This window comes from Oryx dammah, unplaced genomic scaffold (assembly GCF_014754425.2).
Source record: "Oryx dammah isolate SB20612 unplaced genomic scaffold, SCBI_Odam_1.1 HiC_scaffold_28, whole genome shotgun sequence".
In the NCBI taxonomy this organism is placed as follows: domain Eukaryota; kingdom Metazoa; phylum Chordata; class Mammalia; order Artiodactyla; family Bovidae; genus Oryx; species Oryx dammah.
This window is the reverse complement of record NW_024070212.1, coordinates 73,462,301-73,485,631: the sequence shown is the minus strand read 5'-3', so window position 1 is coordinate 73,485,631 and position 23,331 is coordinate 73,462,301. Positions and strand designations below refer to the sequence as shown.

Here is a 23,331-nt window from a genome sequence, read left to right as displayed (position 1 = left end):
AACTCTTTGTGAGCCCATGAACTGCAATCTGCCAGGCTCCTCTGTCCATAGGATTCTCCAGGCAAGAATGCTGTAGTGGGGTGCCATGCTCTCCTCCAGGGGATCTTCCCGACCCAGGGATCAAATCCACATCTCTTAGGTCTCCTGCACTGGCAGGCAGGCTTTTTACCTCGAGTGCCACCTGGGAAGCCCTCTGAAACCACAGAGCTGTCTACAAAAGCAGGCTCCTGATCAGAACCCTCTTAGCTGCAGAAACAGACACACACCCAGGTATGCTCGCTCTGCACATGGCTCCAAGGCCACATGTGAATGGGCGCTGGATCCCTGCTCTGTGGGGGACCAGCCTGACCTGCTCTCATGGGCAGACCTGGAGAACATTGTAGCTGGGAAATATTCTGGGGAGATGACATGGATCCTGACCAAGCAGGTCCAAGTTCAAGGCTTCCTGGCCTTGAGCCATAGACCTGGGCTCCCAGAGCTGCCTTTCTGAGAGCCCCCTGGCACATCCACCTTCTGCCTCCATCAGTAGACATGGAGTCCGGATGCAGGCAGCCACTTGGGGTGATGAGAAGGGAAGGCCCCAGCAGCCGGTCAGTGGGAGGCAGTGTGGACCCAAAATGTCTTCTTCAGAACTTACCGATCAGATAACCCCATTCCACATCCCTGGAAAGGAGACAGTAGGGCGAGAGCTCAGGAAGTTTAGGGCAAATGTCTCCTCATGTAATCCTTAGAAGCGGGCGATACGCCTATCTCCTCCTGTAGCACTCGCGGCACCCAACAACCATGAGCCATTTCTGGCAGGTGCTCTTATGGGTTATCTCATCGCGATGAGACTGCTCTTCAGTATCTAGAACTCCTGTTTCAGAATGAAAGGCCAACGCCAAGAGAGCATCCTCACTGGGATGGGAAGGTGCTCACACAATGGCAATAACCTCTCCAAAGAAATTCCTTCATAAAGTCTCCTTTTCTTTCAGTGCACTAATTCTTTTTATAATAAATCATTGATCTGACTGGAAGGAGAGGGTATCCAAAAATCACAGAGCATAAGCTTAGCTGCATAGATCAGATAGGTGTAGTCCAGAACACAGGTTCTGGAGCCAAGCTGCCTACATCTGAGTGACACGTTTACTACCTCTGATCCATATGACATTGTTCTATATATGGAATAAGTAAGTGTCTTTACAAAATAAAAGTTCTAAAAGGAAAGAATGTATATATTTGCCCCCTTGGAAATTCTCTGATTTTATTAGTTTAAAGAAAACATAACTATTTAATTGGAGCATGCTATCTTAGAAAGAGTTACCTTAATTTATTTTCATTGTACACAAAGAGTATTTGTACTCAAAGATTATTAAATGGTATCTCCATTACTAGAGAGGCCAAAGGAAAGATTACATTTTACATGTTTCAATTATTTGAATTGACAGTGTGTCCATATGATATAAAGGCAAGAAAATTTTCACATCAATGCTTTTTAAATTCATTCACATACAAAAATCAGGCATTGTGTTGTTTCATTTTGTGTGAATTTGAAAGTCCTGTCATCAAGACCAAAGCTAAATGCATGCATGCTCATTTGCTAAGTCATGTCCTACTCTTTGTCGACCCCATGGACTATAGCCCACCAGGCTTCTCTCTATATAGGATTTTCCAGGTAAGAATGCTGCAGTGGGTTGCCATTTCCTTCTCCAGGGAATCTTCCCAGCCAAGTGATCAAATCCATGGCTCCTGCATTAGCAGGCAGATTCTTTTACCACTGAGCCACCAGTGAAACCCCAAAACTAAATACTTCCTTTTTAAATTTTTTAATACATATGTATGTATTTGTCTGTGCCAGGTTTTAGTTGCAGCATGCGGGGTCTTTAATTGGGGCCTGCAAACTTTTAGTTATGGCATGTGGGATCCAATTCCTAAACCAGGGATCAAAAGCAGTTCCCTGGCATTGGGAGTGCTGAGATTTAGCCACTGGACCACCAGGGAAGTCGTTCCATTTTACTTTTAAAAGCAGAACTATATGTGACTTTTTGTGCCATTTGGCTGCATGCCTGAAGATTGAATAATGTTACCTATCTGCTTACAGGTCTTCACATACCATGTTTAATCAAGAACCTCTTTTCACTTGTAACATTTGACATGTCACATGTCTATCAGTTTACTGTCAAGCAAGATAGAGCACATCATAAAGTACATCAGTTCTTATTGCTCTCTTTTAAAGTCAAGCACTACAGACGACCTTAAACATGACAGCTTTTGTGATCAGCAACATTTTTGCTGGCATCCTGTTATTAATAATAATACTGTGCCTAGACAGTATTACTAGGAGTAATCCACGTTGGAACAATGGTTCCTGCACCATTAACTGCAAAATGATTTCTAAGCTTTTTTCAAGGCTTTTTTGTTTTTCAGGTTGTTGTTTTTTTTTTCCTCTCCTGTTAGGCCAAACACTTAACTAAATTTGTTATAAAATTAACTGGGAAGGGGAAAAAGAGAAGAGACTGTTAAAGGCTCACTCTAATTCTTGACTCAACGGCTGACTATAATTGAGAGGTGAACTTCAAAATATATAAAGAATTAAAAAGTGAGTTTTGATTGAATATGTAATTATAGCACTTGGAAAGCATATTAATAACATGAATATTTCTGATGATTTATGAAATGTAGGCAGTATTCTAGGCATACTATAATATGTGCTTAATAGCCATAATGACTTTTTTCTGTTTAAAAAAATCAGTGACAGTCAGAAAAGGGTGAGCAGTTTTATGACCAGTCATTATCCAAACATGTGTTCCTCTCCTAGGACCAATTGCAATGTTTATTACATAAATGTAACTTATATTTCTAGTACCATGTATTATCCACACCATCATTAAGCAAAGTTCATGAGGTGGCTTGTTCCAAGCTCAATGATCCATCTGCACAGACTTCAGCCTTCAATTATGTAGTGCTTTCAGTTCTTGTGATCACCAAAGAGTCTGAAAACATCAAGGCTTTTGAATAAATCTTACCTCTGATTCACAAACTACCTTTCACTTTTACCTGTCCTGATTTGCTTTATTTTGAAAACTCATGGAAATGAGTCTCTCTGGAATTACTTATTAAGATTAAAAGTGGTAAAAAAAAAATAAATTATATACTTTCTCTAATTGTTTAATGCTTCAAGATAAAAAAAAAATCTCATTTCACTTTGTTTCAAAAAGTTGTTGCTCAATTTTTCTGTTTCACTATAAATTCTAAGTGCTTTTGATAAACTTTTAGATAAGACCATGTGGATTTAAGAGGAGGTTATATTTCAGTCTTGAATTGTACTAACTCTAGTTTCCTCCATGGGCTTCCCAGGTGGCACAGTGGTAAAAAATTTGCCTAAGCATACAGGATTCTGAAGAGATACAAGTTCGATCCCTGGGTCAGGAAAATCCACTGGAGAAAGAAATGGCAACCCACTCCAGTATTCTTGCCTGGGAAATCCCATGGACAGAGGAGCTTGGTGGGCTATAGTCCATGGGATTGCAAAGAGTCAGACATGATTGAGCACGCACACACTAGTTTGTCTAAGGATGGCATAACCTTAAAGTCCTTAAAAGATATATCACTCACATGTCTACATATCTATTCCAATAATAAATTCAAATCTCTGATCATTAGGATTCCAAAAGATTATATAAATTATTGCTTCAAATTCCCAAAATTACACAAATGTTTTTGTGTGTATGTACACATATATATCATTTGTATAATGTGTGTGTGTTAACTTATAATAACTTAATTTTGAGATGTACTTTTGAAATAGCATAAAAACACTCAATAGTAAAAGGCTATTAACATAGAAATATAGATAGATGATAATCATGCTTTTGATTTAATCACTATTCTTTGTTTATTGAAAGGTCTTCTGTTTATTTTCTAAACTCGGAAAAATATAGAATTTGGTCACTGATAAACTTTACAGGTATTTTAGGTTGTACATTATGTGAATCAACAAATTAACCCCTGTTAAGAATTCTGCAGGCTTTCCAGGGGGCCCTAGCGGTAAAGAAACACTCTTCCAGTGCAGTAGGCGTAAGAAACTTGGGATCAATACCTGGGTTGGAAATAACCCCTGGAGAAGGAAATGGCAACCTTTTGCAGTATTCTTGCCTGGAGAATTACATGGACAGAGAAGCCCGGAGGGCTACAGTTCATAAGGTCACAAAGAGTTGGACACAACCGATGTGACTTAGCACGCACAAGAGTTCTGCATCAGACTTAATGTGCTTCGTTTAAACAAATTAAGAATATGTGTGACCTCTACTTTTGCCCTGTTGCCACCTTTCCAGGGAAGCAAAGAGATACATCCCATACTAACTCACTGTAAATGTTAGTCCTAAAATGAGACCTTTTCATATTGTTGATGGGGTTCTCAAGGCAAGAATACTGAAGTGTTTTGCAGTTCCCTTCTCCAGTGGACCACGTTTTGTCAGAACTCTCCACTGTGACCCATCCATCCTGGGTGGCCCTACACAGCATGGCTCATAGTTTCATTGAGGCATGAACATCCACATCTTCAAGCTGGATTTAGAAAAGGCAGAGGAACCAGAGATCAAATTGCCAACATCCACTGAATCATCAAAAAAGCAAGAGAGTTCCAGAAAAACATCTACTTCTGCTTTACTGACTATGACAAAGCCTTTGACTGTGTGGGTCACAACAAACTGTAGAAAACTCTGAAAGAGATGGGAATACCAGACCACATGACTGCCTCCTGAGAAATGTGTATGCAGGTCAAGAAACAACAGTTAGAACTGGATATGGAACAACAGACTGGTTCCAAATAGGAAAAGGAGTACATCAAGGCTGTATATTGTCACCCTGATTATTTAATTTATATGCAGAGTACATCATGCGAAATGCTGGTGTGGATGAAGCACAAGCTGAAATCAAGATCGCCGGGAGAAATATCAATAACCTCAGATATGCAAATGACACCAGCTGTATGGCAGAAAGTGAGGAAGAACTAAAGAGCCTCTTGACAGTGAAAAAGAAGAGTGAAAAAGCTGGCTTAAAGCTCAACGTTAGGAAAACTAAGATCATGGCATATGGTCCCATCACTTCATGGCAGATAGATGGGGAAACAGTAGAAACAGTGACAGACTTTATTTTGGGGGGCTCCAAAATCATTGCAGATGGTGACTGCAGCCATGAAATTAAAAGATACTTACTCTTTGGAAGGAAAGCTATGACCAACCTAGATAGCATATTAAAAAGCAGAGACATTACTTTGCCAACAAAAGTCTGTCTAGTCAAAGCTATGGTTTTTCCAGTAGTAATGTATTTATGTGAGAGTTGGACTGTAAGGAAAGCTAAGCGCCAAAAAATTGATGCTTTTGAACTGTGGTGTTGGAGAAGACTCTTGAGAGTCCCTTGGACTGCAAGGTGATCCAACCAGTCCATCCTAAAGGAAATCAATCCTGAATATTAATTGCAAGGACTGATGCTGAAGCTGAAACTCCAATACTTTGGCCACCTGATACAAAGAGCTGACTCATTGGATAAGACCCTAACACTGAGAAAGATTGAAGGTAGGAGGAGAAGGGGACAACAGAGGATGAGATAGTTGGATGGCATCACCAACTCAATGGACATGAGTTTGAGTAAACTCTGGGAGTTGGTGATGGACAGGGAGGCCTGGTGTGCTGCAGTCCATGGGGTCGCAAAGAGTCGCACACAACTGAGCGATTGAACTGAACCGAAAATGAGATCTTTACTTTCTTTTTCTTTTTTATGGTTCTAATATTTTTTACTTAAACCCAGATTATATCTGTGTTTTATTATAAACCTCCTCAAATTCTTTTATGAAGGAGATAAAAGGAAATAAAGTAATAATAAAAGAAAATGCTTATTATTTTTTTTTTTTTGCATCATCTTTATTAGTTCAGTGAGCACTTACCAAGAACTTGCTATGTACAGTTTATTTGTTTGTTTCTTTTAGTTACTTCAGGTAGGAAAAATCTCTTCTCTTCTTAAAGAATAGTCCATCCAGGTGACGAAGCAAACATTTCAAAAGAAAAATCAGAGAATAATTTTTTTCAATATACAAATATCTATAATAGCTAAGACTTTATGCAATGATTTAGAAAGCTTTTATAAGTGAACATGCATTAACATTTTAAATGCAAAAAGAAGATGATAAAGTACATTTTATGAAGCATTTAAAGCCATTGTAAAAACTGTAGTATTACCATAATTTTGGTTTGGGGCAAATTTAATTTCTATAAGCCTTCATTTCTTTATTTATAAAATGAGAAATATTTTATCACTTCATAGTGACTTTTGTTACTGTTGATTTTTAAATGTTATAAGATGACTTTTGTGCACAGTGAAGATTATCTATGGCTATTTGCAATTTTTAATTTTTATTTTATAAAAGTTAAAGTTTTTAACTGAAACCTAGTTTTTAAATATTTTTAAGAAAACATACAAATCTTATTCTATTTATAAATTTGTTACATTTTAACAGTCACTGTAAAACATTTGTTTAAATTTTTTGTTAAATATTTTCTTCATAAATCAAATACATTTATCTTCTTTATAATATATTTCAAACCCTGCTGTAACAAGCAAAACCTCCCTAAAGATTTAAAACACTCTTGCAAATCTTATCAATTAAATGTATAAATATAGTAAATTTCAGGCATTTGTAATGGTTATAGTAGTATTACTAAGCAATAAAATTCTCCAGCACATTTCAAATAAATGTTACAACTCAATAAATAATTTGTCTTTTCATTTGAAATTATGTGCCCTTATGCTCTAACCTATCAAAGTCTTTTCAGTATTAAAAACACCATTTATAAATTTTTCTTACATTAAACTTTATGAGTTATGAATGGAAAGTGGTTTTCCTTAAGATCTCAATTTTTAATTGTAAACTTTCCCAGAATGAGAAAGACACTTTTACCTACTTCTTTGACCACAACTCTTATCGTTATAATAATAAACAACCTTAAACCTTTGCATTTACAGCAACCAAGATTTATTTTTCACTACCATTACATATTGATTGTGTATTGGCTGGGGCTCCACTCCATCATCTTTCTGTTTCAGATCTAGAGAGAAAATGGAGCCAATAGCTATGATTTGCCACAGACAGCAAAGAGCACAGGCAGGCTGGCTTAAAGCTTCCCTTTGGCTTTGTATTCTATTAGCCTAAGTAAGTCACATGACCTAGGCTACTATCACTGGGCAGGAAGTATGATCCTCCCATAGGAAGAGGCACCCATGAAGAGGAGCAATAGCATATGGAAATGTTTCAAATATGTTTGATCAGTCAATACATCCTACCACATTTCTCTTCTAAAAAAGAGAGGAAAAAAAAGTCATATTATTACCTAATTATTTTGAATGTGAATTTTCACTATCAGTATTCAGGCTGCAACTCTCTTCTTTCAGTAATTTTGTTACTGCATGACTGAATGCTAAATTAGTTTCTTGATTTCCTTGGGCCCTACAGTCATGCTAATGACCTGGTCTTAAGGTTTAAATGAAATAATGTAAATGAAAGAATCTACATATTCTTAGCAAATATAAGTAGAAATACATTGTTTTCTTGCTCTCTTGTTTCCTACCTCATTTTTCCTAGTTCCATGTTGCTTGTGTGGTAGAGTGTTTTTTGTTCAAGTCCAACATCTATAGCAAAATCACTCATCATCCATGGATAAAAGGAATTGTGCTGTCCTGTCATCTGTTTGTCTGAGTTCCAGTCATTTTTGGCCTCAGAAATGGTCTTAAGTGCACCATCATTAACACCCACCCCTCTGACTGCTCTAGAAATTACATTTATATTCATTTAGCCTTTTACTTTGGACTTTTTAGAAGCCACATAAGGTTCTTTTCTCATTCGACACTAATTTTTGACAATAAGCAACCTGCAAGTCATTTTTACACATGGTTTTAAGCATCATTTCATTCATTCTATAGTGTGTTTGTGCCCTGATCTTTTTAAGATGCACTTACTAGCTAGGTTATAGAAGGAATTGGAAGTTATGCAGAATTTAGATTTAATGATGTAGGAAATAGGAAATAATTGAGTTTTCTGAGGCAGGAAATAGGAAAACAGCATGATATCATTATCACAGTGTGTTAAAGAGTATGGGATTTTAGGTCATCCCTTCCTGGATTGGAATTCTGTCACCACCACTATGATCTTTATGTTCCTATCCAGTAAAGATTACACTACTAGCACTGTCATTCAATAATTGATTCAGCAAATATTGGGCTCCTACTTTGTAGTAGGTGGTGTTGAATGAAATAAACTTGGTTCTTGGCTTCATTATGTTCACAGTCTAGAAACAAATATAGAAATACAAGAAAAGAAGCAAAGTAATAGTGAACAATTGTGATAAGGGCTCAGAAGGACAGGAACAAGTGATAGTAAACTGGGGTATGTGTCTTTCAATGATCAGGGAAAACCTCTCTAAAGTGGTAATATTTACAAGGAATAAATGAAAAAAAAAAAAAGGTTCTGTTCTGTAGCTGTTGGGAGCCGCCCTCAGCCCTCCTGAATATTGACATTCTACTGTGTACTCATGGCTGGAGGAGGGTGTGGCAATCCAGTCCAGTATTCTTACCTTGGAGATTCCCATGGACAGGAGAGCCTGGCAGGCTGTAGTCCATAGCGTTGCAGAGAGTCAGACATGACTGAAGCGAGTGAGCATGCACATACGCATGTGCTCACGGCATCTAAGTGCAAACACTGTTAAATTTTATTGAAACCTTCCTTTCCGTTTGTGTCCAGTGAGGCTGGGAAGTACAGAGGGATTAATGGCTCCAGGTGTAGCCTTTAGTCATTCACAGATGAGAGCTGGAGAATAAATAGTCCACGTTTCTCACCCTCTGATGGCTCACCTGAGGTATATTCCACATGGATGAGCCTTTGTTGCCCAGAGTGGCAATCGCTCCATTATGTACTGATTGCTGGCTTCTGTCTCTTCCCTGTTTCACTTCTTTTCTACTGGTGCTTTCTAAGGTTGCCTCCCAAATAAAGTATTTATTCTCAAATCTTTGTATTAGGCAGTCTCCTTCCAGGGGAACCCAATCTGAAAGAAATATCGTCTCTAATTACCTAGGATAATGTTTGGAATAGCACATGCACTCAGTAAATGTTAGTTCTTTTCTTCATTCTTAGCTCTCCTGAGTAAAACATATATGGTGAAATGTTTTAGGAAGTTATCTCTAGATTATATTATAAAATTGGAGGTAGCTAAAGTTAAGAGTCCAAGAAACCAGTGATGAAGTTATTACTTTAAGGTATCTGCTTCATTTATCTCTCATTTTTTTCCTAGGACCAGTAGGCTAATCTGTATATATTCAATTTCACAACCTTTACCCATGGTGCAGGTGTAACAGTATGAAGAGAAACACACAAGGTCTTTTAAGACCTGGACTCAAAGTGGGGACTGTCACTTGGTTGTGTCCAACTCTTTTGTGACCCTATGGACTATACAATCCATGGAATTCTCCAGGCCAGAATACTGGAGTGGGTAACCTTTCCCTTCTCCAGGGTATCTTCAAACCCAGGTATCCTGTATTGCAGGTGGATTCTTCACCAGCTGAACCACCAAGGAAGCCCAAGAATACTGGAGTGGGTAGCCTATCTCTTCTCCAGGGGATCTTCCTGACCCAGGAATCAAACAGGGGTCTCTGCATTGCAGGCAGATTCTTTACCAGCTGAGCTGCCAGGGAACTGGTCCATTATTATTTCCTCCTCTTTTGTTGGCCAAAGCAAGTCACAGAGCCAAACCCAACATCAGTGGTACCGTTGGAAACATGGGGATTGGGAAGGGAATATTTCTGAACCATGATCCAATCTATTACAAAATGTTTCCTTTGTTATTCCAGTTCAAAATACTCATTTTATTCCCTTCCAGGCAATTTTGTTTTTGTTATTCAATTGTTTAATGACTGTCTCCCTCATGAAATTTTGTATTAGACAAGAAAGAAAAAATAGGCTATCTATGGTATCAAATTAAACCTCAAATATTGTTTCACACAATCAAAGTTTATTTATTCCTCATGTCACAGTTCTACACAAATTAAGAAGCACTACTCCCTAATATAATAGCTATGTTAATTGAGCTTGTGCAGCCCATCCAGGAGAGAACCAAAAGATCAAATGTGAAGATTCTTTCCAGGGCCAGGCCAAGAAATGGCTTCTATTACTTTTAATCAGTGGCACTAGTGGTAAAAAAAAAAAAAACCCAGTTATCAAAGCAGGAAACATAAGAGATGTGGGTTTGATCCCTGGATCGGGAAAATCCCCTGAAGGAGGAGGGCATGGCAACCCACTCCAGTATACTTGCATGGAGAATCCCATGAACAGAGGCGCCTGGAGGGCTACTCTCCATAGGATCGCAAAGAGTCAGATATGACTGAAGCAACTTAGCACACACACAGGCACTTTTACCTACCACTGGCCAAAACTCAATCATATGGCCCCAGTACTGCTGTAGTATGAGGTAGGAGGCAGAGAAATCCAGCCTTTTTGCTATTCAGGGAATTAAAATGGTGTGATGAACATACAACTTTTTTTCTACTAAGATTGTGGGGTCTTTGATGGCAAGATGTGTCTCTGGTACCATAAAGCCTGGCAAGTAGAAGCTCATCACTTGTTCAGTGAATGAATGAACAGCTACAATAATGAACTGATTCTGAAGTCAGTTTCTTCATTTAAGAAAATAGAATAATAATACATACCTAACAGGATCATTATAAAATTTAAAAAGTAATCTCTATGATAGGGAGTTGTTTTATGGAAAGATCTACTTTCTAAGGGTCTATCTTGGTTTTATGACCTCACTTCTGCTTTAGAAATGGTTCAGAAAACAACAAAACTCTGTAAAGCAATTATCCTCCAATTAAAAAATAAATTAATTAAAAAACAGTAAAATTTTAAGTATAACTGACATGCTAAGAAAAGGACAGAAAATCAAATCATATAAAATAATCACAGAAAACCACAAATGGAAGAAAACCAATGGAAGACAAAAATAGGGACAAAAGAAAAGGGTAATGACCTGAAAAAATTAACAAATATGGTAGATATTAATCCAACTGTGTTAATAAAAACTTTAAAACATCAAAAAAAAAAAAGAAATGCTTCAAAAATGTTGCTATTGTGTATGAATTACTATCTGTGATAAAATAAGGAAAATTATTGATGCATGCAAATATGTGGATATATGAAGCAAGACTTGAAGTTGCATTTCTTAAGCTAATGGTTGAGAGAATATGTTCTAAAAAAAAAAAAAAAAGGTCAAGACGAGAGACTTAATGCAGAAAGAGGCAGAAAGGATAGCCCAGAGTCTTGTGTAAAGCCGCAGGGCTTCCTTCTCTTGGCCCCACTACTCAGATAGAGCAGTTCTATACATGTGTACTCCTCTCCATCCCTGTAGAATTGCAAGGATTTGGAGAGGGGAGTGAATGAAAAAGGAACAATAAATGAACACCTTATAGTGATTCATGAGACTCCGCCACTTTTTTTCTGTTTTTTACTGGGCTTAAGGTAAAACAAATGCATAGAAGAAACTTAAGAAATTTTGGGCTTATTGACTGATCTTCAATTAAAATTTAATAAAATGTATAAAATGCTTGGGGACATCCAAGGCACTGACTGATCACTGCATCAGAATTTCCATGAATCCTAGATTATGCTGAGTGCCCTTCCTCCAGGCTCCCCAGTACAATGTGCACACTTCTGTCATATCACATCTTAGATTATATTTACATGTTTTGGGTCATTGCCCTTCAGTGATAAGCTCTGGTAGGGGCTTATTCATAATTTATCCCAGAACCCGCATAGGCCTTACTCTTGCATAAAGAATTCTGAATTGACCTCTGGTTTCTGAAAAGGCTTCATATCTGGACTTCAAAGCTTTGCCTTTAAATTCAAGTGATTTGCAGTGCTACTGCTAAGACATCCTTTGCCCCACGTAAATCTCACAAATCAAGTGTTGAGTGTATAGCCTCATGCTTTCTGGAAAACCTCTTACTCTAATTATCATAGGTTGAAACCTGCCAAATGTAACAATACATCTTAATGAATTTTCTGAAGACATTGGTGACATTTAAAATGCAGTAGATTCTCACTTGCTAAGGACAGCTGTGGTGAAATTCTTCCCCAAATACTGAATGGACTGTGGCTATTTAAATTGTCTCTCAAGCTTATAATTCAAGTAAACATACAATATTTGTAGGGTAAGGGAGTTAGAGAAAGCGAGGTTCTGAAAAAGAAGGAGACTGGCACTTTACAGGAACAGACACCTTTAATGAGGCCAGAAGCGAGAAGGGGCAGCAGTCAGATTAGTGAGCTGCTGCACTAACCCAAGAAAAGAGTAAGTATATATAGGCATATATGAGGAAAGCTACTGTCTTAAGGGGGCCTGTTCTTCTCCAGGGTTGTTCGGAGTAGTTATCTCTTAAATGGCTAGGGCAGGGAATTCTGGAGATGACCAGAGGCTGGCCCAGCTGGGAACTGGGCATAATCAACCTTAATATCCTTTTTTTTTTTTTCTTTTGGTGAGTGAGTTCTTTGTTTTGCATAGAATGGTGGGGAAGACCTGGAGGGGGCATTTTAACTCCAGGCTATTTTGAGCCATGTAACTTTCCTTCAATATTCTCTACTATAATTCTTTCTTGGGTTACAATTATTGAATTTATTTGATATGCCGCCTGTTCTTCTTTAGATCCAAGAACATTATTGCATTAAATGATTATTAGTAACCACATCACAAAACAGTAAGAGAACATGAACCTTGAGTTAGAGTTAAAGTTGTTTATTTCAAAGCATTCTTGACATTTCAACCCTCCTGAATTTTTCATTTATGCAGTAGTGGTTGGAAACCTAAATCTCAAACTTTAGTGTTATCAGGAGTGCCCACTGGCACTGTGAATTTGAAAGGTTAATTTTAATGAACATTTAAACAATTTCATGAGCCAGAAAGAAAAACACCAATACAGTATACTAACACATATATATGGAATTTAGGAAGATGGCAGTGATGACCCTGTATGCAGGACAGCAAAAAAGACACAGATGTGTATAGCAGACTTTTGGACTCAGAGGGAGAGGGAGAGGGTGTGATGATTTGAGAGAATGGCATTGAAACATGTATAATAACATGTAAGAATCGAAATGCCAGTCTATGTCTGATGCAGGATATGACACGCTTGGGGCTGACGCGCAGGGATGACCCAGAGACATGTTGTGGGGAGGGGGGTGGGAGGGGGGTTCATGTTTGGGAACGCATGTACACCTGTGGTGGATTATGTCAATCTATGCCAAAACCAATACAGAATTGTAAAGTAAAAATTAAAAATAAAAAAAAAAAAAAGCATTCTCATTTAAATATAATTGAAATGTGAAGCTGGGAGTTGTAGTGCTTGGCATCCAGGTCTGGTCTATTTATTGTTCAGTCACAACTTAAGTGCCCTATCCACACTTGTTAAATATTGCAGTGTCTACAGGGTGATAAACACTGATTAGACACGTAACTGAACAAGGTCTTATCCCCAGGAGACCATACTTTAAGTAAGAACTTGTACCTTAAGGACTTTTTCTGTGTACTTTTACTTTTGAGTAGCAGGAAAAAGAGGCAGCTGAATGCAACTCAGGCCATTGAAAAATACTGAAAGTGCAGGAAGAAAAAGGCTATGAAATAAGGAGCACAAGCAAGTGATAATTATCATCCACCTAATGCACACAATGAATGTTTTTTTATCTTCTCTTAGTCTCATCATTTAAATACAAATAAGGCAGAAAGTGAAGAGGAACTAAAAAGCCTCTTGATGAAAGTGAAAGTGGAGAGTGAAAAAGTTGACTTAAAGCTCAACATTCAGAAAACGAAGATCATGGCATCCGGTCCCATCACTTCATGGGAAATAGCTGGGGAAACAGTGGAAACAGTGTCAGACTTTATTTTGGGGGGCTCCCAAATCACTGCAGATGGTGATTGCAGCCATGAAATTAAAAGACGCTTACTCCTTGGAAGAAAAGTTATGACCAACCTAGACAGTATATTCAAAAGCAGAGACATTACTTTGCTGACTAAGGTCCATCTAGTCACGGCTATGGTTTTTCCAGTGGTCATGTATGGATATGAAAGTTGGACTGTGAAGAAGGCTGAGCACCGAAGAATTGATGCTTTTGAACTGTGGTGTTGGAGAAGACTCTTGAGAGTCCCTTGGACTGCAAGGAGATCCAACCAGTCCATTCTGAAGGAGATCAGCCCTGGGTGTTCTTTGGAAGGACTGATGCTAAAGCTGAAACTCCAATACTTTGGCCACCTCATGTGAAGAGTTGACTCATTGGAAAAGACTCTGATGGTGGGAGGGATTGGGGGCAGGAGGAGAAGGGGATGACAGAGGTTGAGATGGCTGGATGGCATCACGGACTCGATGGACGTGAGTCTGAGTGAACTCTGGGAGTTGGTGATGGACAGGGAGGCCTGGCGTGCTGCGATTCCTGGGGTCGCAGAGTCAGACACGACTGAGTGAACTGAACTGAACTGAAAGGCACTAAATGAGGTTATATTTCAAGAATGTTGACTAAAACCTGGGAGCCAGGAATACACAACAGGAGTTTAGCCCAAAACAAGGAACTTTTCAAAAAGCTTTCATACAATATTTCCACATATAACCCACTAAGTCTTTTAAAATCACTTTAACCCAGAGGCTCAGGCACTTAACTAAGGGTATGCTGGACCAACCAGGACAGTGATAGCACTAAAAAAAAAAAAAAAAAAGAAGAAAGAAAAGAAAAGAAAAACTAGAAAATTTATTTTTTAACATCTTATTTTATTTGTCAAAAAGAAATCATTAAGACTGGTATGCTGGTCTCTAGCATCATCAAATGTTCTTTTTCTTGCACTTCAACATTGGCCTTAAAAACATGATGTTACCCCCCCCCCCAAAATGTGTGGTGACAAAAAAAAAAAAGAGATTTACTTGTAACCAAGAATACTAGGTCTCTTGCAAAATCAAAGTATTGTATTTAACAATATGTATCTTCCTAATATCCTACAAACTTTTCTGACAAGTGTGTATTTACACCAGCTATGGCCTGACTCAGTTCCAGTGATTTGCAGAGAACAAAAGCAAGTCTATCTTCTTGTTGTTGTTCTTTAGTCACTAAGTCATGTCTGACCCTTGAGCTCTCATGGACTGTAGCCCACTAGACTCCTTTGTCCATGGGATTTCCTAGGCAAGAATACTGGAGTGGGTTGCCATTTCCTTCTCCAGAAGATCTTCCTGACCCAGGAAGAATGAATGCTCATCTCCTGTAGTGGCAGGCAGATTCTTTACCACTGAGCCACCAAGGAAGCCCAACATAACTATATATTGTTGTTATTGTTCAGTTGCTAAGTCGTGTCCAGCTCTTTGTGACCCCCATGGACTGCAGAACACCATGTTTCCCTGTCCTTCACTATCTCCCAGAGTTTGCTCAAACTCATGTCCATTGAGTTAGTGATGCCATCCAATTATCTCATCCTCTGTTGTGCCATTCTCTTCCTGCCCTCTATCTTTCCCAGTATGAAGACCTTTTCCAATGAGTCAGCTCTATGCATCAGGTAGCCAAAGTATTGGAGCTTCTGCTTCAGCGTCAATCCTTCCAATGAATATTGAGGGTTGATTTCCTTTACGACTGACTAGTCTGATCTCCTTGCAGTCCAAGGGACTCTCAAGAGTCTTCTCCAGCACCACAGTTAGAAAACATCAATTCTTTGGCACTCAACCTTCTTTTGGCCCAATCATATTAATATATAATAATTATAATATTATAATTGATATAATAGTATGTATATTGTACTATAGTAGAGTATCATTTTTATAACACTATAATATAGTTATAATAATAGAATTTATTGTTCTATATATAGATATGTTAAGACATATATTTCTCTCATTATAGTGAATGATGAATCTGCCTGAAAGTGGAGCAGCAATTTTTGTCTTCAACAAGTAGCAACAAGATAACTGAAAACAAGAATATAATAAATTTATTTTTAAGTATATATCACTTTCTTGGATACTTGAGTAGTAAATTTTGAGCTTATAATTTTACTCACTATAATAAAAGAAAATAATAACAAGTACATTTCTCCTAAGGAGAGTGCTTAACTATTAAGAATTTATACAATTTTTTTAAAAAAAGATTTATGGGCCACGTAGGGTTAGTTAAGGGCTTTCCTGGTGGCTCAGACAGTAAAGAATCTTCCTGCAATGTGGGAGACCTGAGTCTGATTCCTGGATTGGGAACATCCCCTGGAGAAGGGAATTGCTACCCACTCTAATATTCTTGCCTGGAGAATTCCATGGACAGAGGAGCCTGACAGGCTCAATTATGGGGTCACAAAGAGTTGGACACAACTGAGCGACTTTCACTACAATAAGGTTAATTATTGAGGTTCCCAGGTGGCTCAATAGTAAAGAATCTGCCTGCCAAGCAGGAGACACAGGTTCAATCTCTGGTTTGGAAAGATCCCCTGGAGAAGGAAATGCTAACTCAGTATTCTTGCCTGCGATATCACATTGACAGAAGAGACTTGTGGGCTATACAGTTCATGGGGTTGCAAAAGAATCAAACACAATTTAGTGACTAAACAACAAAAGTTTAGTTATTATTGCCATTTTACAGATCAAAAAGTTAAAATAGATGATTCAAGTTTTCAAATATATAGGCCTAGACTGTATTAAATAGTATTTAATCAGACTGTATATTTGTCTTTCTATAAAATTCAAGATAATATATTGCAGACTGTATGGATTTCATAGTGTAACACTATAATGGTCATATGTAAATCACTTTTAATTTTCATATACAAGTTAAAATTATTGACAATAATTATAACTACAGAATTTGTTAATTTATTTTATTTTAATAATGCATTTATAATCAGAAAATTACTTCAGGCTAAACACATGGTTTGCTAAACTTTATTATATGATTGTACATTTTATAGACAGAAAGAATTACATCAATTAAATAAATATAATCTCCAACATTTTGACTGCTGTTTATGTATTTTCACAATAGTTAATATTTCCTAGAATATCCTTTACAGTCCTAATTTCAAGAAGAGATTTATTATTTACTTACTAGACATAAAATAGGCAAAGAGTAAGATGCTTATATAAATAATTTTTCTTGAAGCTGCTGCTGCTAAGTCACTTCAGTAGTGTCCGACTCTGTGCGACCCCATAGACAGCAGCCCAGCAGGCTCCCCTGTCCCTGGGATTCTCCAGGCAAGAACACTGGAGTGGATTGCCATTTCCTTCTCCAATGCATGAAAGTAAAAAGTGAAAGTGAAGTCGCTCAGTCGTGTCCGACCCTCAGCGATACCATGGACTGCAGCCTTCCACGCTCCTCCATCCATGGGATTTTCCATGCAAGAGTACTGGAGTGGGGTGCCATTGCCTACAGAAGTGTTACTTTAAGGGGGAATATTGAAGAATAGTATCATCTTTTTGTTCCCCACTGAATGTAGATAGTCACAGCATCTAAAGTGGTAGTGTCTATGTATATATACTAATAGGATGTGTAACCTGACAATTAGAAAAGCATCTGATTATGCTCTTCACCACCCAATCTTGCTTTTTATGTTTATTTGGATGCATCTGTCAATTTATAAGAACAGTTAATCAAAATTTTTTACATTTTCTTTTTTTTTAAAGGAGCCCGCTACATGAAAAAATGCAAGTCAAAGTGGTCACAACCTAGAAGTCTGCAGAGACAGGAATAACTAGCAAGTAGATACTATGTTATTTTACTATGACTAAGTATATAGAATTAAATAGTATTTTGGGAATTTTACTCTATAATGACCAAATAGTCTTATAATTTTAAATTTATACTTAGTATTATTTTTGTTAAGTATATGACATCACAAAAATAGCTAGGAAGAAAAATTACAACTATGGATTTCAGGAAACTAGTTTTCTGTCAATAATAATGATATGATCTTGTATTCTCTCTGAGGTCTTCTTTTCAGCACCCTAATTCAACAGTCTATTCCTTTGTAAAGAATAAGAGCTACCTTTGTCTTATGACATTTTAACCACTATATAAATGTGTGAATTCCTCTCTTAATCATTAATAGAAATTATATTATAATCATGCTTTTAAGAACTAGAGTGAAATTACATTCAGTTCTGAAGGTTACATTTCAAAATTTCAAGGTTATATCAAATAAAATCCAGGCACAAGGCAGGAGCTTTCCACTTATTAGAACTCACTGACATGTGCAAGAAATGAAATAGGAGGTTCAATGATAAAGACAAGGAATGTGAGAAGGAGTAAATAAGATTATTTCAATGGCAAGAAGAATCTTTGAAAGTCTCATTGTTCCAAATGAAAATGTATGGAGGTGATTCTTTCTCCTCAAATGTATCTTGAAGATTGTAGTAGAATCAGAAAATGTTAAAGCTAAAAGGATTTTAGAAAGCATTTACATCAATGCTTTCACTGATATGGATTAAGGAACAAAGATTGCAAGTAAGATTGATTTTATATGCTAAAATTACACATATATCACATTGATACCTTTAGAGACATACATATACATATGGGAGATAGTGAAGTACAAGGAAATCTTGTGTGCTTCAGTTCATGGGATCACAAAGAATCAGACACAACTTAGTGACTGAAAAACAACACAACATAATATACATATATTTTAAGATAAAATTAATAAAGTTCTTAATTCAACAGATAGTTTTAATGGTGATTAAAATATATTTGCAAAGATACATATATAAGAAATGATATCAGTATTTGCAATCAAAATATTTTAGAAATTGTCCATAAATATTTTTATATTTAAAATCATATAGTAGAAATTTCTATAATTACAAATAATGTTTAAAATTGTATTTTAATTTCTTAACAGTAAAGATTCCTAAATAATTATGTAAACCAACAGTAGTTTCTTCTTTTTCAATCTATTTTAAGTCTTTATAAATGGCAAATCATGGATGGTAAACACCTTATATTTAAATGCTATCAAATATTTATACAATTTGAGCCATTTATTTTGAAAAAATGCTAAGAATGCCTCAGTAGAAATGAAAAACATCATTATAATGTAAAGTATTAGTCCTTAATGTATTTGGTTTATTAATTTTGACTATTTATCATAGATACAAGCTTACACTATAAAATGGTAGAAAGGAAAGAACCTTCAAAATTAAAAAAAAAATTTAAAATAAGCATAGTTGATTTACAATATTCTGTTCATTTCAGCAAAATGATTCAGTTATATATACATATATATGTATATATTTTTTCAGGTCCTTTTTAAAGTAGTTCAGTGCCGTGGTCCAGCCCCGGTGGATCCAGGGTAATTCGAAGGGGAGACGGAATCGACGTCCTAGAAAAAAACTTATTTAATTACAGATATAAAGAGAGATTAGAAAAGAATAGTGTAGTAGGAAAATTAGTGGAGAAAAAGATGCTGAATAACTTGGTTTACATGAAATGCCAATAAAACTCCAAGACAAGGAATTTGCACAACCTACATAGGCCACAGGCGTCTTTCCGTTCTCCCGAAGGAGAGGAGACATTGAGGTCTCCCCGGTCAGATTTTAGAAGCCCAGGCAAACTTAGCAGGCTTGGCGAGTACCCATGCTGCAGATGGGAATTCAGCCAGAAAAACGGAGAACAAGAAAGAAACGACACAGGGGAATCAGTCTTTCCAGAAACTGATCTGTTTTCTTTATTTGCAGGTTTGCTTACATACTTTTTGTTATACATAGGGATGAATACAGAGTCACGTGGGGTCAGCAGACCTGCCCCTTGTCAAAATCAGGTGCTTCATATAAAAGTATACAAAGGTCTTAGGGGTTTTACATCATCTTCTGGCCATGAGGCCTGCTGACATTTTATGGCCCTTTCTCATAATGGTCAGTCAACGAGAAAACTTATTTTTTCCAGGGGTGATTTTTTCTTAAACCAGGCACCACCCTCTGAAGGTACCAGATAAAGTTGCATTCCTATATGGTGAGGGTGTAGTGGGTTACAATTAAGAAAGGAATTTACTTAGCCTAAGGTTTAACGTGATTAATCTTAAAGGTTAATACTTATTTCTCCTATATGCTAGTTATATTCATTATAAGGGCAGGGAGCATGGAGATTTAGCAGCAAATATTGGCTCAACAAATGAAAAACCCTTCACTAATATAATTTCTAATCAACCCACTATACTATACTAATAATTTTCTAACTTCTCAAAAGAGTCTGTATTTATAAAGTTTTAAAGCATCTCATGCCTGTCACAGTTGGGAGGCTGTAAACAATCATGTGTGGCTGGATGAAACTGCTCAGGCAGGCTAGAGAACATTCAGAGAAGTTTGTAGGTTGAAACACTCTTGTCACGCCCAGGAATTTTTATTAACTTGGAACTTTAAGTTAACTCCTTCTCTGAAAGAGGTGGTGGGGGTCAGCCCCCCATAAAGTCAGAGGTGTAGGTGAGAGCATAAAACAGTAAAGTAGGCAGACTCTGGTTTTGGGGGTAGATGCTTGGGAACAGGGGGTCTCCTGAGGCTCGATCCCGCCTTTGCGTAATGCTGAGCCTCCTTCCTCATGACCTTTGCCACGGGCAGAGTTCCTCACGTTGGCTCCCAGCAGTTCAGTTAGGCTATCTTGGTACTAAAGGAGAGAATATTGTGAAAATATGTTTAGAAATACATTTGTAATAGTCAATATCAAATTTAACTCAAAAAGAAATGAAGAAGACCATAACTTTGAAGATATTGAGGAACTTACAAGGGGAAAAACATCTGCTATACTGTTGAGAGAGAGTCTGTACACAAAGAAACTGATGCTTGGAATATCCCAGGGGGGAAATTTTAGGAGCCAAACTATGTGGCTGCAGTAGGAAGATTTTGATGAAAGAAATATCTTTTTCTGTGGATTCTATAGGAACCTGGTTTGGAAGAAGAGTAATCCCATTGTATAAGATCTGGACGATTAAAAAAAGAGCAGAGACTTTATTGGTGGTCTAGTGGTTGAGAATCCACCTCTCAGTGCATGGCACTCAGGTTCCATCCCTGGTCAGGAACTAAGATTCCACATGTCACAGAACAACTAAGCTCGTAAGCCACAACTAGAGTCATTGTACTGCAATGAAAATTACACGTGCCCCAGATAAGAACTACACAGCCAGAAAAATAAATATATTTTTAAAAAGAGCACAGTTTACTTTTAGTAAAGGATGTTAAAATCCTTTTTAAAATCCTCTTTAAGGTAACTTTAATTTTAATCTGAAATTCATGTGCCTCTAGCATAATAAACTAGGAATATTATAGGGTCAGTGGAAATGCAGAACTAGAGCTCCAGAACTAGAAGACATTGACTTGATTTACCTGAGTAGGGATACTGGTTGAACACACCAGAATTTGATCAGGCAGAAAACATACAGAGTGAAAAGGAAACATTGCTCCAGTATAGTTCCTAAGTTCAATTCACTTGCCCAGTCGTGTCTGACTCTGCAACCCCATGGACTGCAGCCCAGCGGGCCTCCCTGTGCATCGTCAACATCTGGAGTTTACTCAAATTCATGTCCACTGAGTCGGTGGTGCCATCCAACCATCTCGTCCTGTCTTCTCCTTCTCCTCCCACCTTCACTCCTTCCCAGCATCAGGGTCTTTTCAAATGAGTCAGCTGTTTGCATTAGGTGGCCAAAGTATTGGCGTTTCAGCATCAGCATCATTCCTTCCAATGAATATGCAGGACTGATTTCCTTTAGAATGGACTGGTTGGATCTCCTTGCAGCCCAAGGGACTCTCAAGAATCCTCCAATACCACAGTTCAAAACCATCAATTCTTTGGCACTCAGCTTTCTTTATAGTCCAACTTTCACATCCATACATGACCACTGGAAAAACCATAGCTTTGACTAGACAGACCTTTGTTGGCAAAGTAATGTCTCTACTTTTATTTATTTGTTTATTTATTTATTTTTGTCTCTACTTTTTAATATGCTGTCTAGGTTGGTCATAGCTTTCCTTCCAAGGAGCAAGCGTCTTTTAATTTCATGGCTGCAGTCACCATCTGTAGTGATTTTGGAGCCCAAAACAATAAAGTCTGTCACTGTTTCCACTGTTTCCCCACTTATTTGCCATGAAATGATGGGTCCAGATGCCATGTTCTTAGTTTTCTGAATGTTGAGTTAAAGCCAACTTTTTCACTCTCCACTTTCACTTTCATCAAGAGGCTCTTTAGTTCTTCTTCACTTTTTGCCATAGGGATGGTGTCATCTACATATCTGAGGTTGTTGATACTTCTCCTGGCAATCTTGATTCCAGCTTGTGCTTCATCCAGCCCAGCGTTTCTCATGATGTACTCTGCATATATGTTAAATAAGCAGGGTGACAATATATAGCCTTGATGTACTCCTTTTCCTATTTGGAACCAGTCTGTTGTTCCATGTCCAGTTCTAACTGTTGCTTCCTGACCTGTATATAGGTTTCTCAGGAGACAGGTCAGGTGGTCTGGTATTCCCATCTCTTTCATAATTTTGCAGTTTATTGTGATCCACACAGTCAAAGGCTTTGGCATAGTCAATAAAGCAGAAATAGATATTTTTCTGAAACTCTTGATTTTTCAATGATCCAGCGGATGTTGGCAATTTGATCTCTGGTTCCTCTGCCTTTTCTAAATCCAGCTTGTACATCTGCAAATTCACCGTTCATGTACTGTTGAAGCCTGGCTTGGAGAATTTTGAGCATTACTTTACTAGCATGTGAGATGTGTGTAACTGTGAGGTAGTTTGAGCATTCTTTGACATTGCCTTTCTTTGGAATTTATCTGAGTAGGGATACTGGTTGAAGCCACCTTGACTAGGCAGGCAGAAAACATACAGAGGGAACAAGAAATATTGCTCCAGTACAGTTCCTAGGGTCATCCATATTAAGTTGTCAAATTTCTGCATAGAGGAAGAAGAATTGGCAACAAAAACTGTGCTCTAGTCAAAAATAAGAGAAAAACTGACTTCAGATGTTTCTGTTTTGTTTTAAAGGAACCAAAGAAGCAGAGAGAATCAAAAGGGTTAACTGTATTAAGTGGTGCTGAAAAGTGTTCAGAAGAAGACAACTGAGGGGGGAAAAGCTTTTGGATATCACAATTAGTCAGTCATTGGGAGCTCTAATGGAGATAATCCAATTTCGACAGTCAGATGGATGTACCAATCATTTCCAATATAATGCCTTGTTCTCTACCTTATCACCTTCCTATGTGAATCCCAATAATAGAATTGTATTTTTCAGATTTATCTTGATGTAGTTTTATTTTATTCACTCAGATTC

At 37.5% G+C, this 23,331-nt stretch overlaps 1 long non-coding RNA gene across 1 annotated transcript in view; it reads left to right on the top strand.

The window, feature by feature from the left end:
• Positions 1–17,926, top strand: part of LOC120857010 — a 157,962-nt gene extending 140,036 nt beyond the window's left edge. Inside the window, exon 3 of the long non-coding RNA XR_005719548.1 lies at positions 17,704–17,926. This is a non-coding gene — a long non-coding RNA (uncharacterized LOC120857010). The remainder of the gene's footprint in view (positions 1–17,703) is intronic.
• The last annotated feature ends 5,405 nt before the right edge of the window (positions 17,927–23,331 follow it).